We start from the raw sequence: 21,478 nt of genomic DNA on the forward strand, positions 1-21,478 counted from the left end.
GTAACACAATACCCACTTTGATGATTTTACTACTCACTCACATTTAGAAAAAAATCAACATATTATTTAAAAATAATACAATAAACAACCTAGAAATTAATTATAAAAATGAATGGCATCTCATGAAATTTTTAAAAATGACTTGGGGTTTATGTGGGTTATTGAAATAACCTATGCTTTATTTCTGCAGGTACAAATAATAGGAAAAATGCCCAAGTTTCCAGATGTTGAATATTTTTATAGGTATGCTGTTAATGTGGGGAAAGTACAGAAACTTCTTTCAGAGTTTTGGCTAAGATGACTAAAAATATAAGTATTCACAAACATAATTCAATAAGAAATAAGAGTACTGAGAATGAAATTTTTCTAAGCATTGGGATAAAAATGAAAAATGAATTCTTAATTTTGTCACTTCATCAATGATTGAAGTGTTCTAGGCCAAAGGAAGTCTAGTAGCTCTTACACTTTGATAGCAGTTGTCCATTGCCCTAACTCCAGGTAGTTATTCAGAAAGGCTTGGAAACATTCTAAGGAACAATTTCTTGATGTGAACATGGCTGGGATTAATGCTGCCCCAGAGGAGTCAAATGCATTATATCCTCCTATCTTAAAATCTGTATTTTTCTCCCAATAGAAACATTTAAAAGTTCACCCAGGCTGGATGCCAAGAAACATCTTTATGGGGCTTATAAATGGTAGCTGGTTCCAGCCACCTGCTCTCCTTCTAACAGGCATTCCTAGACTGGAAGCTGTACAGATATGGATCTCAGTCCCACTGCGTGTCATGTACCTAACTGCCCTCCTAGGGAACGGCACCATCCTCTTTGTGATCAAAAGCACCTCCAGCCTTCATGAGCCTCAGTACATCTTTCTGTCTATGCTGGCAGCCACAGATGTCGGTCTGTCTTTATCAACTCTATCCACAGTACTTAGTGTCTTCCTCCTGAATCACAGAGAGATTGAGTTCCACTCTTGCCTAACGCAGATGTTCTTCATCCACATCTTCTCCTCCATGTAGTCAGCCATCCTGCTGGCCATGGCCTTTGATTGATTTGTAGCTATTTGCAACCCGCTGCACTATGCTGGGGTCTTAACTCCTCCTCGGATTACTGGGATAGGGCTTGCAGCCATGGTTAGGGGTGTGGTACTGATGGCACCTTTGCCAATTCTGCTGAAGTGATTGCCCTTCTGCAAGGATGTCACTCTATTGCACTGTTACTGCTACCACCCAGATGTTATGAAGCTGGCTTGTGGCCCTATCAGAGTCAACATCATCTATGGGATGTCCCTTGTCCTCTGCTCCTTTGGAGTTGACTCTCTGTTCATCGTCATTTCATACATCCTGATTTTAAAAACAGTGCTGGGCATTGCCTCCAAAGATGGTCAGCTTAAGGCACTTAATACATGTGTTTCCCACATTTTCACAGTCTGTATCTTTTATGTGCCACTCATTGTGCTGGCTCTAATTCATAGGTTTGGTACTTTCACATCTCCTCTTCTCCATGTCACCATGGCTAGCCTCTTCCTCTTCTTGACCCCTATCCTTAACCCCTTGGTTTATAGCCTAAAAACCAAACAGTTAAGATCTGTGGTGCACAAGATATTCAAGGGTAGGGGAAATTTGCTTAAGTAATCAAGGATGTGTTATATAAAAAGCTGAACTGATTAAAACATAGAGTAGAACAGTGGTTGACAGGAGCTAGAGGGTTGAGGAAATAGAGAAATGCTGGTCAAAGTGTGCAAACTTCTAATTATGAAATAAGTAAGCTCTGGGGATCTAATATAAAACATGGTGATTATAGTTAACTATACTGTATTATATACTTGAAAATTGCTTAGAGTAGATTTTAAATGTTCTCACCACAAAAAAAGAAATGATAACTATGTGACATGATGGAGGTACTATCTCTACTATGATAATAATTCTGCAATATATAAGTATATCAAATAAACACATTGTATACTTTACATTTACACATATTATATGTCAAATCTTAATAAACTTGAGAAATTTTTGTTTTGTTTTCAAAAAGAAGAAAAATAAGAAATATAATAGAATGAAGGGTGCAATTGGCAGATAGCAACAGGGTTATAATAAAGGAAGTTTATGTTTCTTCTTCAACAAAAAGGAATTATTAATTAGAAATTCCACATAAAATAAATTCTATCTACTCAGATAAAGTTAATGTCCAAATTTGAAGCAAAGTAAAATATATCATGATATTATGTAACTGTGGAGTGCAAGAAAAAGGGAGGTTTTACCTGGACTTTAAAAACTTCCTCCTTCAAATGGCACAGTAATCGTTATATTAGAACTCTATAGGAGAAAATTAATCCCTAGATAAGATGTGACTCTATCTGAAAGTAATGATTTTAAGTGTAAAGTCAATCTAGAGATTAAGATTGAGCAAAATTCATGATATAATAGATTAGGGTTGACAGATCCTGTGAGTTAAGGGTCTTGGAGAGGGTCTTGATGAGGTGACAATTGTTTGCTAGGCAAGCAAATATGCCTAGTTAACACACATACACGTATCTCTTTCCCTGAGGTAAAAAAAAGGAAAAAAAAATCCCACACTTCTTCAAATTCTTGTGGGTTTTTTGTTTTTTGTTCTGAGAGATGTGCTCTTGATCTACATTTAAGGGAGAGGGTATTTATGAAGAAAATTTGAACTCTTCCCTTTCTCCAAATTGCTTTAGCACCTGAGAATGGGACCTCCAGTTGGAACTCAAGCAGTTATAATTCAAATCAACGATGACATACTATTGTGTTTATATCTCCTTTATGGTGAAAGCAGGATCCGTTGTCCCTTCAAAATCAGACATCAAAACCTATCAACTCCTATCTTCATTGCTGTTGCAATAGGGGTCTGTGTTTGTTTAAAGGTAACTTAAAAATGTATGTTTAACGTTTTGAAATACAGAAAACCATGAATTGTGCACTTTAAAAGGGTACAATGGTATGTGAATTTCATAGTTATTCTTTAGTTCATAAGCATAAAAATTTGAAGAGTTCTTAAAAGTATATATTTATGATTGAAACTAAAATAAACTGTCTATAAAAAGGTGATACCAAGAATGATAATAATTCTGTTAGAAATGGGGAGATTTTGAGTGATTCAGACACTTTTAAATTCTCCAGGCTTCTAGTAAATGTTATTTTTTATAATTGTCATCTAAAACTTCAGTTATGTTATCTTAAATAATTTAAATTTTCCATAATTTACATTAAAAATCTTAGGTTAAAAGTCTGTAAGCCTCTTTTATAAAGTTTCAGTTTTTCTGATAATAATAACATCAGATAGTAAAAATTATAAGTAACACTTTTGTAGTGCTTAATATGTGCCAGGAAATTTTCAAGTATAAAACAAATCTGAATTTATTTTAAAGGATTATTGCAAAGGGAGGAAAGATTGATCAGTGGAGACAGAACAGTTCAGCTGATCATTAATGAGATTTTTTAAAAATGGGAATTTAAATGGTGTGTGTCTGGCCTTGTCACAAGTAAAAAAGAAGGCATCACTGAAGCTTATCTATGTCATTTGGGGAAATGTGGTTCCTTGGTGTAAACAGTTTCCTTAACTATTGTGTAGGGAATTGTTAACCTTTGCTGTGAGAAAATTAATAAAGGGAAACCTTGCAAAAATGCAAGTGGAAGGGCAAAAGGGGAACCTCTCATGAACATATCACTTGATGTCAATACAGATCCCAACAGGGAGAGGCATACCTTGCATCTCTGGCAGGAAGTGACACTAATTTACTATTGTTAGCAGGAGGAAGAAAAAGTTTCTCCTTGCCTGACAAGAGCTCAGTGAATTAGCCACTGCTACAACTCAGCTAATGAAAAGCCTCTGCTTCAAATTCCCAGTTTCCTCCAATGGATTTTTTGTTTACAACACCCCTCACCCCCAACTTCCCCTTCTCTATAAAAAGTTTCCTCTCTTTCGCTTTATGGAACTTGCATGTGGCTTGTCACAGTTTCATGTTCCAAACTGCAATTCTTTGCTGCTTCTGGATAGACCTGTTTTGCTCATAAAATAACTGGCTGTTTTATTGTTTTAGGTTAACAGCTGTGTTCCATGGTCATAAGGCTTAGACAATACTCACTGCCACATGTACTATGTTCTTTACATGTATTAATGCATTATTACTCACAAATACTCATTTTATAGATAAGCACACAAAAGCATAGTGAGGTGTTAAAGGACACCAAAGATAAGTGGCCAAGTCTGGTGGAGCTTTGACTCCAGGCAGTCCAGCAGCAGGAGCTGAGCTTTTAATTGCTTCTCAGTGACTCTCGAAACTAAACTCAGTAAAAAACTTGGATTTATGTTCTTAACTTCTCTATAAACATGCCGTATGAACATGGACAATTCATGTCTCTGCTCAGTGTCTCGTATCTACAAAATGAGAAATCTATAATGATGGTCTCTATAATCCCTTTTTGTTCTAACATTTTATGTGGGTATGCCTCTAAGAGAAGACTTGTTGATAACTGAGTTGGCATAGTTTTGTTTGTTTGTTTTTGGGGGCAGGGAGGATTTTCTTCCAACAATCTTGAGTTTGTTAATTTATCCAAAACAAAACTATCTAGCATGCTTTAAATTTTCTCTTCAAATTGATCTGGCTCAACTGTTATTCTATACACTTTCATTGTCCCAAATGTGTGACAGTGTTTTTCACATTGAGTATGATTGATAATGACATTTTGAAAGAAGGTGCTTGAAAAACAAATTTTTTACTAAAATAATAAATTGTAATCTCTTGTCCTCACACCCTTCCACTCACAGACACACACAAATGCAGACACAACACTAAATCTTACTGTAGATCTAGCTACTGACATTATCTGCAGAGGAATGTTTTTGCTAGAAATGATCCCATACAAGGAAAATGAGAGGACTTTTTTTTTTTTTTTTGGCCCATTTTCTTCACTTTTAGCTTGCCAACCTTATTCTCTGACGGTTTCTGAGATCTCCTAAGACATCATAAGACTTGGCCAATCCTCAAGGGAGGTGGACACACCAACAGCTTTGTAACTAAGTTTTTCCACCTGGAAAATGCACCAGCAGTGTCAACATACTGGAGCACGTGAATAAAAAATCCAACCACTATTCAGAGTCCAGGCAGATGCAACTCTTCCCAGGGGTCTTGGCCCCAAATGTGACCCAGGACTTATTTGACTAAACTTTAAATATGAAGACCTGAAAGCAGTAAGTTATTACAGTTCAGGGGAAGTTCCTGGAAGATGGGCATAGGTTTGTTAAAGCTGGAAAGAAAGACACTCTTTTGATGGCTGAGTTTAGGGTTAAACAAACCATTAAGATTGTTTGTTCCCTCATTTAGCTGAGCCAGATCAAGACTGTTTATCATGGTCGCCTTTACTTTGCATGTCTTCCCATCCCCTGAAGTACTGCTGAGGCTGATATACTTCCTACTCTGCTTTCTTTTCTTTCTTTCTTTTTTTTTAACATCTCCATTTCCACAGGCTTCCCATTAATCCATTATTTTTGTTTCCCAAACATTTTTATTTTTCCTATTGTTAATTCTTTACTATCTATGGCAGCAACTGAGTTCAAGAGTTTTACTAAATTATCCAAATGTTAAATGTCACAGAGATGGTTTACCATAGTACTATTTACCCTCTCTTATGAAAGTGAGGCAGAATATCACTTTCTTTATTTTGCAGGGATATTTGAGGATAATGTATCAGATGAGAGTTACTAGGTAATTTGGTCTCATTGTTCCTCATGCCTGATCCATGGAGAAGTTTCTTCCCTATAACAACCAATAAAGTCTTCCCCACCCCTGACCCAGGAATAGTTCAGAGAGACAATTGTTCCATGGCCCTAAGATGACTTGCAGAAGATAAGATGCCATACCTAAGTGTCTCCTTTTTGTCACTCTTTCCCAGGGCAAATATGCGATACACTGTATTTTCTGAATGTACAGGTATACTCTAGAAGAGAAAGCAAGTCCGTGTATATTGTGCAGAATGACAAATGACAGCTGGTAAATAACAATGCAGTTGTTCTTTTGTATTCTGCAATGGAAGGACTTTACAGAACTAGGGCTTTGCAAGGAAGATGTTCTCTCTTTCCAAATCATCATCTTTCTTCTTAAGCTCTATCTACCTTACTTCCTTCTCACAGTTCCTTACTTCCAACAGTGCACTCTCTGCTTGCTTTCTTCATTTAAAGTCTTCCCCTAATGGCAATGTGATAGAACCCATGGATTTATTTTACAGAAGAGAATACAGAGGAACAGACTGGTTCAGCCACTGGTCTAAGATCACAAATCTAGTATATTGCTGGGGTGGTGGTAGTAGGATTCTGATTTGGGTATTTCTGATTTCAGAGCTTAAACTCTTAAACTCTGTTCAAATTGCCTTTCTTATCTCTGTTATCTTGCAAAAAACTCTAGTACTGTTTTTACTATTTATATTTTATAGTTTATATTTTTCTGCTACCAGTTTCTCACTATCCATTCAATCCTAGGTGCCTCCTCTCATTCCTGATTTCTGGTGTTCTATTCCAAAACTGCTTTTACCAACAACCTTCTAATTATCAACTACAACATGGGGGATTTCTCAGCTCTCCAACTTCAATTATAGAACATTTTCTTCCATTGACTATTTGCTGAAACCCTCTCACTCTTTTTTATTTTTTAACATTTTTTTATTGAGTTATAGTCATTTTACAATGTTGTGTCAAATTCCAGTGTAGAGCACAATTTTTCAGTTATACATGAACATACATATATTCATTGTCACATTTTTTTTCGCTGTGAGCTACCACAAGATCTTGTATATATTTCCCTGTGCTATACAGTATAATCTTGTTTATCTATTCTGTATATGCCTGTCAGTATCTACAAATTTTGAAATCCTAGTCTGTCTTTTCCCACCCCCAGCCCCCTTGGCAACCACAAGTTTGTATTCTATGTCTATGAGTCTGTTTCTGCTTTGTATTTATATTCTTTTTTTTTTTTTTTTTTTTTTTTTTTAGATTCCACATATGAGCAATCTCATATGGTATTTTTCTTTCTGTTTCTGGCTTACTTCACTTAGAATGACATTCTCCAGGAGCATCCATTTTGCTGCAAATGGTGTTATGTTGTCGGTTTTTATGGCTGAATAGTATTCCATATATTGTATAAATATACCACTTTTTCTTTATCCAGTCATCTGCTGATGGACATTTAGGCTGTTTCCATGTCTTGGCTATTGTAAATAGTGCTGCTATGAACACTGGGGTGCAGGTGTCTTTTAGAAGTAGGGTTCCTTCTGTATATATGCCCAGGAGTGGGATTCCTGGGTCATATGGTAAATCTATTCCTAGTCTTTTGAGGAATCTCCATACTGTTTTCCACAGTGGCTGCACCAAACTGCATTCCCACCAGCAGTGTAGGAGGGTTCCCTTTTCTCCACAGCCTCTCCAGCATTTGTCATTTGTGGACTTTTGAATGATGGCCATTCTGACTGGTGTGAGGTGATACCTCATCGTAGTTTTGATTTGCATTTCTCTGATAATTAGTGATACTGAGCATTTTTTCATGTGCCTATTGATCATTTGTATGTATTCCTTGGAGAATTGCTTGTTTAGATCTTCTGCCTATTTTTGGATTGGGTTGTTTGTTTTTTTTCTTATTATGTCGTATGAGCTGCTTATGTATTCTGGAGATTAAGCTTCTGTCAGTTTCATCGTTTGCAAAAATTTTCTCCCATTCCATAGGTTGTCGTTTTGTTTTACTTATGGTTTCCTTTGCTGTGCAGAAGCACCCTCTCACTCTTTGATTCCTAGGACATTTCACTATTCAGTTCTTTTTTTCCCCCTTAATTTACTACTATTAATCAATTCTTAATTACTATTTCTTTTTCCTTCTCCAAGTTCCTGTAATGGACATCTATTAAGCATCATCAACCCTAATCCTCTTGACTAAACTTTCCATTGTGGGCATCATCTATTCCAAATTATAGTGTTGGGGCTCAGGGCAGGCCTCCCCAAAATTTGCCACAATGGCATATTGATTATTTTGAATTAAATTTACTTGAGAAACAGCCATTGTAAGAAGACAATGCCCACTGAAAGCAGGAAAAAAATCTCCCATGTGAAAGGTACCCTCCCTAAACCAGGAGGTAGATGGACATCCTATCATCAGAGGCAGGAAACTCAGGGCCAAGAAGACTATATAAATAAACCTTGTTACTTTCTTACTAATTTACTATTCCAAGCCCGAACTCTATTTAGTTTCTTTATTAATTAAGCACCCAAGCCTAAGTTTCTTTGTCTGTGTTAATTCCTCACAAATGTATTGTTTCTTTGTCTAAAAAGTATAAAAATTGCCTACAGTGGCTGTTCCTTGGGTCCCATATAAAGGAGACCTCCATACACACTAAATTGTTTTCCTGTTAATCTGTTTTGTGGCAATTTAGTTTTTAGAACAGCTAAAAGAACCCAGGAGGGAAGGGGGGAATTCCGCTTCCTGGACGACGGCTATGATCCCCACGTGAGTGATGCCCCCTTCACCATAAGTTCTACCTCTATGTCCAATCCAGTGCTTCAAACTAACAAGAGGCATTAGAGATAATGCAAGCAAATAACTTTAAATGTTTTCAAAATAGACTTTTTCCCCAACTCTATCTTTGAAAAAGTATAGCTCTTGCTATGAACTGTCTGAAATGTCCTTTCGTATCATTCTCTAAGCCAAGAAACCAGGCTAAAAACCTTGATGTAAAATGAGACGTGGGGGGCTTCTTCCCCTTTATTTAGTTAACTGAGTCTTGTTTGCTTTTTCTCCCTCTCCTCAAAAATCCCCTTGCCTATGTTTCTCTCTGGTATATCAAACACTTTTGTGTAGGTTCTCACCACTTGACCTCTTAGCAGCTGTAAAAGTTGCCAAGAACTTTGCACTGAATCCAAACTGCCTTTAATACTAATGACTTTGCATTCTGATACTTAGTTATCCTCATGATACCATACCCTCTTTACCAGACCTTATGGTGTCTAACAAAACTCAGTTCTACCTATTCGATCTTATTTTCCTTTCCCTCTCTTTTACAACTCTTCATTTAATTCATGAAAATATTTCTAGTGCCCTTCCTCAATAAGTCTTATTCTGATGACCATACCTTTGCTCTTTTCTTGTTTGTTTGCTTTTATTTTTGTTTTGGCTTTGATAAAATAAGCCTTGCTTCCTCCTTGATGGGGTGAAGTCATTATCAAATAAAATAATGTTTGAGGGAAAAATATTGATTAAAGTTATGTTATTTATGAGAGGTCATAATATAATGTCTTTCCTTGTTCATAGTTTTGAATTGACACTTCTTCCACCAAATAGATCATACTCTACAAGGAACTTTAGAGAAAGGATCATAAGCTGCATGTCACTCATATCACAAATTAAGTACTCAAAAAATATTTGGCAACCCTCTGTGTTACTCAGCTTTCTATTGTTCTGTCTCTCATTGTACTTATTTGAAAGAGTTTGGTCATAAGAAATGGCTAATCTTTATTTCTCCTTGATCAGTTTTGTCTATATAAATCTTCTTTTATTGTTTCTTTTGTTTATACAATCTGTTCCTATTTAAAAAAAAAAATAAGAAGCTTTATATCCCCAGAAGTAGTCATGGATATTTGTTGTATTATTTGAAAATATTCAATTCAAGTATAGAAAAAAAAGACAATGGAATACACAAAACCCATGAGATGCATTAAACACAGATATTGAATAAACTAGTCCTTTTTGAGAAATAGGTAGGATGCATGATATTTGTTAAGTACAGTTTTGAAGAACAAACAAGTAACTTATAAGATATAAGCAACATAATAAGTTATAGTAAGTTGTGGATTGTAGGTAAGTTGTAGGACATGTTAAATACAGAATATGTGAAATATATTATAGAACAAACAAAAGAGTCATTTATAGATAAAAATAAATAGGAAAAAAAGTCATAAGGTATGATAATGCCATGTCTAGAATGACAGTTATGTTATACCTAAATCAATCACCCATTAATGAAACCCTTTGTGGTTTTGTTATGGTCTCTCATGTTCTCAGCACAAAAGATATGGGCAAAACTCACAGATGTCCAACAGTCTTATTGGTAAATTAAAGCTGTGGCCATGTTTACATGATGCTGTCTGTCTGGCAGAGTAAGTGTGAGTGTTGGGTCCAGGTATCTTCCACCTGTTGGGTCTCCTTGCCCAAACCATCTCTCGTCTTTCTAACACCATCAGCAGAGAGACAGAACATATTACTATTGCATAATCTAGCACTCAGATACCATGGACCTTCCTCCCCACTTGTATACTATTTTAAGTGTATTAATCAACCCCCTCCGTCTTCCTGCTCCCCACTGCATGTTTTAAATTGACTAAATTAACCACATGATTTGTGAACCTTCATTTGTTCTATGAGAACTTTCTGTTTAAAATCTTTTGGCATAGTTTATCCGGGGGTGTTTGGTGGCTACCACTGTCTCAACAAATATACCCACAAAATGGCTGTTATAAATCACCTAAAAATATCCACCTAGGCTTTCTGAATTAAACTGAATTCAACCCTATTGAATTTTCTCTAAACACAACAGATACTTAGCTTGCCTGTACCTCTAAATTCTCTCTTCAACCATTGAATGAACCTGAATTAACTTTACTGCTTGACTTTCCTACACATGTTCTCTTTTTCAGATCTCACCATCATGTCTCTGTTCAATGGCACCCACTCTCAGCCACCCTTCTTCCTTCTTTCGGGAATCCCAGGGCTGGAAGCATCTCATACCTGGATCTCCATCCCATTGAGCATCATGTATGTGATTGCCATCCTGGGCAATGGCATCATCGTTCACATAGTACACAAGAATCCCAGCCTTCACGAGCCTCAGTATGTATTCTTGTCCATGTTAGCAGCCACCAACACAGGCATGTCAACATCTGCACTGCCCACTGTTCTTAATGTCTTTCTTCTCAACCACCGAGAGATTGAGTTCCACAGCTGCCTGGCCCAAATGTTCTTCATCCACACGTGTTCTTCCATGGAGTCAGCCATGCTGCTGGCCATGGCCTTTGACCGCTTTGTGGCCATACGCAACCCCCTGCACTATACTGCAGTCCTGACCCACTCCCACATTACTCAGATGGGACTGGCTGCTGTGGCTTGAGGAGTGGCACTGATGGCCCCCTTGCCCATCCTGCTCAAATGGCTTCCCTTCTGTAAGAACATCATTCTATCCCACTCATTCTGCTTCCACCCTGATGTGATGAAGCTACCCTGTGGGTCTATTCGTGTGAACATTATCTATGGGCTGGCCTTGGTGCTCTGCTCCTTTGAGGTTGACTCTATATTGTTCTGTCCTATGCTCTAATCTTGAAGACAGTCCTGAGCATTGCTTCCAGGGAGGGACGCTTTAAGGCACTCAACACTTGTGTTTCCCATATTCTCACTGCCCTCACTTTCTATGTCCCACTTATTGCCTTAGCTCTGATCCACAGGATAGGCCGGTACAACTCCCCTCTCCCCCATGTCACCATGTCCAACATTTTCCTTTTTCTCACACCTGTGCTTAACCCATTAGTTTATAGTGTGAAAACAAAACAGATTAGAAGTGCACTATGTAGACTGTTCCCACTCAAGATAAGAGTGTTTTGAGAAACAGCAACAACAAAAAAAGTAGCTCTCAAGTACAAAAAAAAAAAGGTATGAGGGATGTTGAAGAAAGAAGGAGATTCTTTTCCTGTGTGTTGATGTCCTTTGGTACACTGCTGTATGGTTTTACTACAATCTTTCTGGAATTATGAGCTTCCCTTTTAACTTCAAATATTAGATCAGGAAATATATTTCTAAACGTTCCTGGGCTTTTACTTTATGTTTCTCATCCATAGAGTTCACGCCACTTACCTGTGAGCCCCATTTCTATCCAAATAGTCTTACAAATATTTTCTACAGAATACCCCCTTGTAAATAGCTATATGGCTCAAATCTGATTTTAAAAAAAGATATTTATATTATTACATAGACATTTATTATCTTTGGGGAGTTTGAGATGTTACAGAGGGAAATATTCCAAATGAAAGATGAGAGGTTTTATTTTTATATTTTTTATTTAAATCTGTTTATGCTTTATGACTCTTTTTCTGAAAGCACCCTAATCTAACCCCCAACACAAAAATTCAGTAAGAGATTAAAGAAAAATATAACAAAGCACTACATCTAAAATTTACCATCTATGTAATGAATAATTAATTTCCTCAGGGTATATTAAATTGGATTTCACATTTAGTTGAAGATAAGTATGCTGTTTAAACTAAAATCAGGACTCTAATGTATCTGCTATGTATCCAGAGAACAAAGTGATCAAGGCTCTCTGTGCATAAGTGTTCCTAATTAAACTTAAAAGCTTTTGCACAACATAGGAAACCATAAAAAAAAATGAAAAGACAACTTATGGAATGGGAGAAAATATTATCAAATGACAAGACTGACAAGGGATTAATTTCCAAAATATACAAACAGCTCATACAACTTAATATCAAAAACAAACAAACAAACCAGTCAAAGAATGGGCAGAAAACCTAAACAGATGTTTCTCCAAAGAAGACATACAGATGGTCAACAAGCACATGAAAAGATACTCAGTATCACTAATTATTAGAGAAATGCAAATCAAAACTACAATGAGGTATCACCTCACACCAGTCAGAATTGTCATCATTAAGAAGTCCACAAATGCTAAATGCTGGAGAAGATGTGGAGAGAAAGGAGTCTTCCTACACTGTTGGTGGAAATATAAATTCATGCAGCCACTATGGAGAACACTATGGACATTTGTTAAAAAACTGAAAATAGAGTTACCATATGATCCAGCAATCCCACTCCTGGGCATATATTCGAAGAAAACTTAATTCAAAAAGTTGCATGCATCTCAATGTTCATAGCAGCACTATTTACAATAGCCAAGACATGGAAGCAAACTAAATATTCATCAACAGATGACTGGATAAAGAAGATGTGGTATATATATATGTATATATATGTACACACACACACAGAATGGAATGTTACTCAGCCATAAAAAATGAAATAATGTCATTTACAAAAACATGGATGGACTTAGAGATTATCATATTAAGTAAAGTAAGTCAGAAAGAGAAAGACAAATATCATGTATCGCTTATATGTGGATTCTAAAAAAGAAATGATACAGATGAACTTATCTACAAACCAGAAACAGACTCACAGACATAGAAAACATACCAAAGGGGAAAATAGGGGGAGAGATAAATCAGGAGTTTAGGATTAACATATACACACCACTATATATAAAATAGATAAACAACAACAACAATAGCACAGGGAACTATATTCAATATCTTGTAATAACCTATATAGAAAAGAATCTGAAAAAGAATATACATATATGTAATATATATATATGTATAACTGAATCACTTTGCTGTTCACCTGAAACTCACATAACATTGTAAATCAACTATACTTCAATAAATAAATAAATAAATAGTTGAAATTCCCATTAGTGAAAAGGAGTTAATAATGGACCTACTTTTTAAGGACATTGTAAGAAGAAAAACAATAGTTACACATAACTTATGCAATATGTTTACAACAAAGTCTGGTGTATAGTAAATGCTTAATAAACAGTAACTATTATATTACAAGCCAAAATATGATCAAGGACAAAGGCCAAGCTAGGTTTTAAAGATAAATGCAAAATAAACTCTCTGCTACTCAGATGTGATATCACAAAGAATATAGTTGTTCTGAAGTTCAAAGACATATTTAGAGTTCCTTTTTTATATATTTTAAAATATTTTTAAATGTAAAATATGTGTGCTTGCAAATGTTTTAAAGGGTGCAGACTAGGTTTACACAATTAAAATAATCATGTATATTTAAGGTAGTAAATATGTTTATCTGCTCAATATTGTCATTGCAGATCAGGGGCAGGCATCAAATTAATTATATATACAAATGATGCCTCAAAATTAATTATCTAAGAGTGGAAGCAGATGTCACTAGCCCACCCATTTTTAGTCGTTATGTGGACATTAAGTCATAAATCTTTTCTTCATTGATTCGATAGTCATGGATATTGCTTCTTATTTATCACCTTCTGTCCTTTATTCCTTATACTTTCCCTACAATTCTCTTTATTTTACATCTTTACACAGCTTTTCTTGATATTCACTATATGCCACATATCAGGGGACAGATGAATCAGTTAAAAATGATATCGTTTAGGGAATTAACTACCCAGTGAGTGAGATAAGACAGACAGAAATTTGCCATACTTCAAGACAGAATTTTTAAAAAGATCTAGTCCACCTCATAGTAGACAGTACATGCCATTAAGTTGCCTCATTATTTAATTTATAAGTAAAGCAAGTAAACCAAAATACTAGAATAGGTCAAAGTTTCAATGAAAGGATTTCAGGGACCCAAGCTTAAGGACTCAACATTGTCTTGTTACTTTTTCTTTCTGAAGCAATCTCTCATAGCTGCTTTTATGTTGGTTTGTACTCATTTTTCCCCCAATGTAGACTGGCATTAGCTTCCACATAACTAGGGAAGAAGATGACCATGAGTGGTTTGTTGTCCTTCCAGTATTCCAAACAGAATGGGGAACCCTTCACACTAGCTTTAGCATAAAATGTGAAGGGGAAATTTTTTTTCTTCAGTTTTTAATCTCTGCAGCTGAAAGATCAGGAGAGGTACTTTTTAGAATGCTGATATTATTGGTCTAACCCAAACTACAGAGAGAGGTAAGAAGTTCCTCAAAGGAAGTCTGTCTGCTGTTTTTAAAAAAGGGAACAATTGCTGAGAAATGACCCCCACTTCTTTATAATCATGCTTAAGAATGTCAGAGATAAGAGGTTTTTGACTGGAAAGAGTCAAGAAAGAAAAATATTACATCAGGTCTTTAAAAACTGTAGGAATGGCTTAAGAATCAGAATTTCATTTTATGTTTTGAAGCTATTCATTACATTTCTCAAATGAGCTCTCAGCAAAAGCAAAGACCATATATGTATTTACTTATTTACTTTTACTCCCTCTATCCTGTGAATATCTAGCAGATCACAACTAAGTGAATGCTTCTGAAATTGAGATAGATTTCAAGTTTCCATGGTCTTTTCATGATTTTTTCAATCTTGCAGGCAGAAGTTCTTAGTAAACCCAGCCTTCACGGGCTTATTTTCCTCTGAATTCACGTAACAACTCAAACCAAGCCCCCGATTCACTAATTATGTTTGGTTACATGGTCTGCTGCTGTTCCATGATTTCCAGTAGTAGAATGCAAGCTATATGAATGTTATATTTACATCATCTGAATGACTCTGATGCCTACTAAGTATGCCAGACATATATTAAAAAGTATTTTTGAATTGATTACTTGAGCTTTCATTTAGAAGTTCATTTAGAACTTTCCTAAAGTAGCTTAAAATTCTTGCTAAAGCTACCACATGTTCATTCACTGCCATCAGGAACTGTCTCTTTCACTTGCTTCCTACGCTGATCCAGTAGGACAATTCTTCATTTGTTTATGACTCTAACTTCAAGAGTTGACCCCAAGAATAAACTAACTCATTTTTCCCCTTGGAAAGTTAAAGAAAGGAGATGCATCCTTGTTTCAGAACTCAAGACATCACCATATCTACTTCAGTATGGAATAGGAAACAAAAAAATAAATAAACAAAAATCAAGTATGAATTCTGAAATGAAGTAGCAAGATGAGTAAGAATAGCCATTTCTCAGCTTCTTATATATTATTTCTTTTCAGGAAGCTCCTTTTTTTTTTTTTTTTAATGACCAGGCATATTCAGATATCAACCACTATTCCAACTACAAGAAACAGTCAGAAGTATTAAACATATATAGTCATAAATTTATCATTTAAAAATTCTAATGCCTCAATTTCAACAACATGGACAATTAAGAATCAACATGGACAATTGTTTTCCTGATAAAACCAGCCCCTCATTGATCTTTTATAGTCTAGAGTCAGAGTCCTCAATTTAGCAGCTGGGAAAATGTGACTTTCATTCAACACATATAACCAAAAGCATCTGTTGCCATTTCTCCTCACCACTACCAAACAGTCATCACTCATGATCACAATTACAACCATTTATTTAAGCCTTCTGCCTTTCCTTCCCCCTTGGTTAGATTAGGTACTTCTTGAGAGGAAGACCTGAGTATTTTTTATTTTTTAATTCATGGTGCCTAACATTCTATTTGGCACATAGTGGATCATAAATAGCATTTTTTTTTCCATTGGTTATCTCTTCTGATATAGAGAAAATTTCATTCTCCAGCAAAGACACGTTGTACCAAAAAACGCTTGCACAAAGCAGCCTAGATCTGCTGAGATTAGAGGCTGTAAACAAGAGGGTTGAGCAGCGGTGTCATGAGGAGGCAGGCATTACTCATGGTGGTGTAGAGAACTGGGGAAGTGTTCTGGGTGTAATGATGCAGCACTGCCAAGCTGATGAGGGGCAGGTAAAACACAAGCACTGTGCATAGGTGACAGGCACAGGTATGCAGTGATTTCCAGTTTCTGTCTTGAGTCCCCAGTTTCAGAATAGTGCCTAAGATCTTCACATATGAAGCTAGGATGAAGACAACATCTGCTGCAAATGTGCAGAATCAAAAACCAAGCCGTAGGCACTGCTAAAAGTGACATCCCCGCAGGCCAAGTTCAGCATATCTGGGTAGTAGCAGTAAGAGTGTGAGAGGATGCTGGCCCCACAGAAAGGAAAGGTCCTAAGGAAAAAAGGCAGAGGGGCCAGCAGGGTGGCACCTCGTATGAGAACAGCTACACTAAGGCAGGCAACAGTATAGTGGGTCAGGATCCTGGTGTAGTTTAGTGGAGCACAGATAGCTACCAAGCAGTCAAAAGCCATGGCCACTAGGACACCTAATTCTATACAGAAGAGGGTGTGAATGAAGAACGTTTGGGTTAAGCAGGCATCCAGGCCAATGTGGTGGACACCAAACCAGAAGACGGCCAAGACACTAGGCATGGTAGACAATGAAAGGCCTAGGTCAGTAAGGGCGAGCATGGCCACAAAACAGAACTGAGGTTCATGAAGATTCCATTCTGCTCTAACAAGGATGAACAGAAGAGCATTGCCCACAAGGGCTATGAGGTAGAGGAGACAGAAAGGAATGGAGATCCATTGGGCAGCCTCCAGACCAGGAATACCAATGAAGGAGAAGGTGGGCCAATTAGAAGCAGTGTTATTAAAAGCCAGCATGGTAAGATGTGGGTAGGACTGAAGTCCAGGATGCTTTTGGCCCTATAAAAGAGAAATCATGTGTCAGGAAACTCAAAAACCAAATTAAAAGTAAATAGATTGTTCATACCTAGAGTTATAGAATTAGGATATGGAGAACTCAAGATTTAGTTTATATGTATAACTTCAAAATTATTTCTCTTGCTATATAGACGGTAAGCATGAAAAGATGCTCAACATCACCATTTATTTGGAAAATTTAAATGAGAAATACAAGATACCATTAGAATGGCTAGAATTAAAATGACTACAAGTGCCATGTGTTGGTGAGGATGTGAAATAACTGGAACTCTGGTGGCATACAGATGGTGGAGCCTCTTTGGAAAACAGCTTGGCGACTTCATATGAAGTCACACACATACTTATCATACAGTTAGCATCATTCAACAATTTCACTCCTAACAATTTGCCCAAGAAATAAAAACACATGTCCACACAAAGACTCATGTCCATGTAAAGACAGTCAAAATAGCTTTATTCATGACAGCAAAAAAAGAAAAGGAAATAAATCCAAATATATATGCAATATTGAATGGATAAACAAACTGTGAATATCCATATACTTTAAATTTAAAAGGACATAATTACTGAGATGCAACAGCATGAATGGATCACTTATACCCTGTGAAAGAAGGCAAACACAAAATACCAAATAGTGTATGATCTCAATTGTATGTAATTCTAGAAAAGACAAAGTCAGTGATAGTTGATCAGAGATTTCAGAGGTGAGCAGGGAGTATGAAGAGATTGGCTACAAACAGGTATGAACTAACCTTTAGGGAGATCAAAATGTTCCATACTATGGCTCATGTACTAATTATATGATTTTACACATTATTTACAAGTCATAAAATTGTAGCTTATTAAAATGTATCTCTTTAGGATTCCCCCCACCCCAATTCCTTCCCTTCAACACATTCATAAAGGACATGTCACTCTAGTTTGTGAAATAACTTGATCCCCGATTACCAGGAGTTGATTATATCTGGGATGGGTACCAGGCTATTTTATTTTATTCACCTATCTGATTCCCACTAAATGGTTCACAGACTACACAGAAAAGAAAATTAACTCTATCCATTTTTGTCAACAGTGCCTTTTTCATTCTTTCTCTATTTCAAAGAGTGCTAACTTTCTACATTTATCCTCTTCCTTACAAATTTAAAAATTCTGTGTTTCTCATTGGCTTACATTTCTGCTGCTTCTCTTCTGTTCTGATTCATATAAAATTTCTGAGAAATTTGAATTCTCTCAAGTCTCCAGTTAACTCCCAAACTGTCATACTCTATCCACATACCTTTTCTGAACAAGTGTTCAAAAGACCCATAAACATCTCTACCCAGTTGCCTCACAGGAATTCAAACATATGCCCTAAGCGTAAGAGTTAATGTAACCCTTCACAACCCTTACAACTTATGTATTATATTCAGAAATAGTATTGATGAGACAATCACATATGCAATGCCTGTTTATTTTACTGTTGATATTGTAGTTATGAAAAGCCAGGAGCCAGATTGTCTGAGTTCAAATGATGGTCCTGTTCTCACTAGTTGTTTATCATTCGCTAAGTCATCTCTCCGTGCTTACTTCCCTCTTTGTAAAATGAGACTAATAGTGCCTACTCTCCCTAGGGTTCTAATGTGAAATAACTGAAAATAATGCCTCACTGTAGTAAATACTGTTTAACCAGAGGCTTTTATTATTAAATCTCACCATTGTTCTTCATCTTAGTCATTGTTGTTTTAAAACAAACTCTAGTAATTTCTTTTTACTGTCAGATATATCTGTTGGCAGGATTACTGTAATACATTGAACTCCATGGCTCAGTGTGGGGAATTAGAGCCTTACTTCGAGGACTTGGTGATTTAATGGCACTTTACAAACCAAGAGCAGGTCTCCCAGGTATCTGGAAAGCTCTGCTGAAATTTAAAAAGCCCTGGGAGTTCCCAGCTATCCAGCCAAGGGCTTAAAATTATTTTCACCCCAAGGGATCATTAAGAAACAACAGAGTATATCTTAAATATGATACATCTTAGAGCATCCTTGTGTACTGGAGAAACCAAAAGCTCTCATTTTATTGGAACCCAGTGGGTCTGAACCATTTCTTTCTTCATTGTATGAAAAGCAAATTGGAGTGAAAACATATATATAGAACTATGTTTAGATGAGATGGACTGTTTAGGAAATGTTAAGCTATTTAGCAAATACTAACTAAAAGTACTTAATACAAATATGTACGCACACATTGTCAAAACTTAAAACATAGAGAATTGTTTCTTGTAATTTGGGAGCAAAAACACCAATTCTTTTCCCCAGAAAACTGTCTAAATTTATCTTTTTGAATAGATAATAAAATAAAGTGATTTAGTACAAGGCATACCTTGTTTTATTCTTTCAAGAATTTATCAAAAGCATATTTTGGGCAGTATAAAAAGTCCCTCTGAGTTTTAAAAAGATCTTACTATTGCTTAATAGCAATGTAATAAAATGCATTAGCTATTTCCCTAAATTTTAGATTGTTTATACTTCATCAATATGAATAATCACACGATCTTGGCACATATAATTTTGTGCACTTGTGTATTTCCATCAGAGAAAATGCTCAAGTTAAATTGCTGGACCAAAGTCAATCAATTTTATATATTTCATCCCTGTCAAATTTCCTTTCAAAAATGTTAAATAAGTTTACATGCACAGAACTATGATTTGTCTGCTTTTTCTTCCCACTTGTCAATCTCTTAAATTTTCTAACATGCTAGACCAAAAAATAAAAAAGTGAACTATTATTCCTTTAATTTATATTGTTATATTGATTAGTGAAGGTAAGAATTTTTTTTTAATGTATCGCTGGACTTTTGTGCATTTTCTTTTGTAAATTGCCTAACCAGGCATTTCAAAATATTCAAATGGTTATTTCTGGAGTATTAACTCAGGTCTACCTTTATAAGATAGAGGCAAGTCAATTATTTTTCAGAAAATGAGTCCACGTAGGTAATTGATTGGGAAACATTATTAAATCCAAATTTCTAAACCAGGACCCCATTCACAATAGCCCTCAAAACCACTCTGTATCTTTATAGCCTTTTCTCTGATTCTGCTTCCATTGTGACAAAATACTTGAATTTAAGATTATTCTGGGGAATACTATGTGGTAAAACTCATAGTTAGTTATCTTTTTTTTTTCAGAGCAGCATAGTGAGATGTAATCTAAATATAGTAAACCTCACCATTTTTAGGTGCCTCATTGTGACCTTCTGCAAATACATATACTTTCACATGAACATCACGATGTTCAAAATGTGTATATTTTAATCAACCAAAAATGTTCCACATGCTGCTTTGAGGAACCCACTCCCTCATGGAGTGTTGACTTTGGAAACCACTTCTTTTATTTCTTTATAGTGTATACTTTTCCAGAATGTCATAAAAGTGGATATATACAATAGATATACAGTAGATAGCTATTGTATTTTGATTCCTTCACTTTGCATTATTCTCTTAAGATGCATGATACATGCTGTTACATGTGTAGAAAATTCACTGATTTTTTACTACCAAATAGTATTACAATATGTAGCTATACCATGATTTGTTTATTCATTCACCATTTGATGGGTATTTGTGTTGAGTTTTGGGCAATTATGAATATTTGAGTTTTAAACTCAGACATATGCAAATTATAACTTTGATGTTATTTTTAAAGTATATTTTATTAGGGGGGAAAATGCTCTAGATCATGAATGACCTTTGAATCCTACACTGCCTGCCATGGGGTCTTCTCTAGTAATTCACTGAATTGATCTGAGAACTTTATACATAAAAAAGTAAACAATAAAAGACATATGAAATTGCTTTTCTATATTCCCAAGCATGACTCATCATAAGGAGAGTCTCCTGCTACAGTTACAATATTCCTAACTGAATTCATGGCAATTTGACCATTCTTGTGAATGTCATTGAATCTGTGTATTTTACTAGCCTGAAAGATCATGTGAATACTTTAATTTTAAACAGCACAACTATCATAACTGAAAAAAAGCCCTTGTCATTCAGTTACATGTTTATGCTTATGTAAAGTAAGTGGGATGTGTACGGATAGGGTGTGGGATGATGACAGGAAAACACACATTGCTTATCATTTAAGAGTTCTATGGTAATTTCTACAT

At 35.8% G+C, this 21,478-nt stretch overlaps 3 pseudogenes; 2 read left to right on the forward strand and 1 right to left on the reverse strand.

Moving 5' to 3' along the window:
• Nucleotides 1-678: 678 nt before the first annotated feature.
• On the forward strand, nucleotides 679-1,649 carry LOC105097956 (olfactory receptor 51A4-like; annotated as a pseudogene).
• An 8,918-nt stretch (nucleotides 1,650-10,567) lies between these two features.
• LOC105098022 (olfactory receptor 51I2-like) lies at nucleotides 10,568-11,649 on the forward strand (annotated as a pseudogene).
• Nucleotides 11,650-16,320: 4,671 nt separating this feature from the next.
• On the reverse strand, nucleotides 16,321-17,373 carry LOC105098023 (olfactory receptor 51I1-like; annotated as a pseudogene).
• Between the last annotated feature and the right edge of the window lie 4,105 nt (nucleotides 17,374-21,478).

The sequence above is a fragment of the Camelus dromedarius genome, chromosome 12 (genome assembly GCF_036321535.1).
Source record: "Camelus dromedarius isolate mCamDro1 chromosome 12, mCamDro1.pat, whole genome shotgun sequence".
In the NCBI taxonomy this organism is placed as follows: Eukaryota; Metazoa; Chordata; class Mammalia; order Artiodactyla; family Camelidae; genus Camelus; species Camelus dromedarius.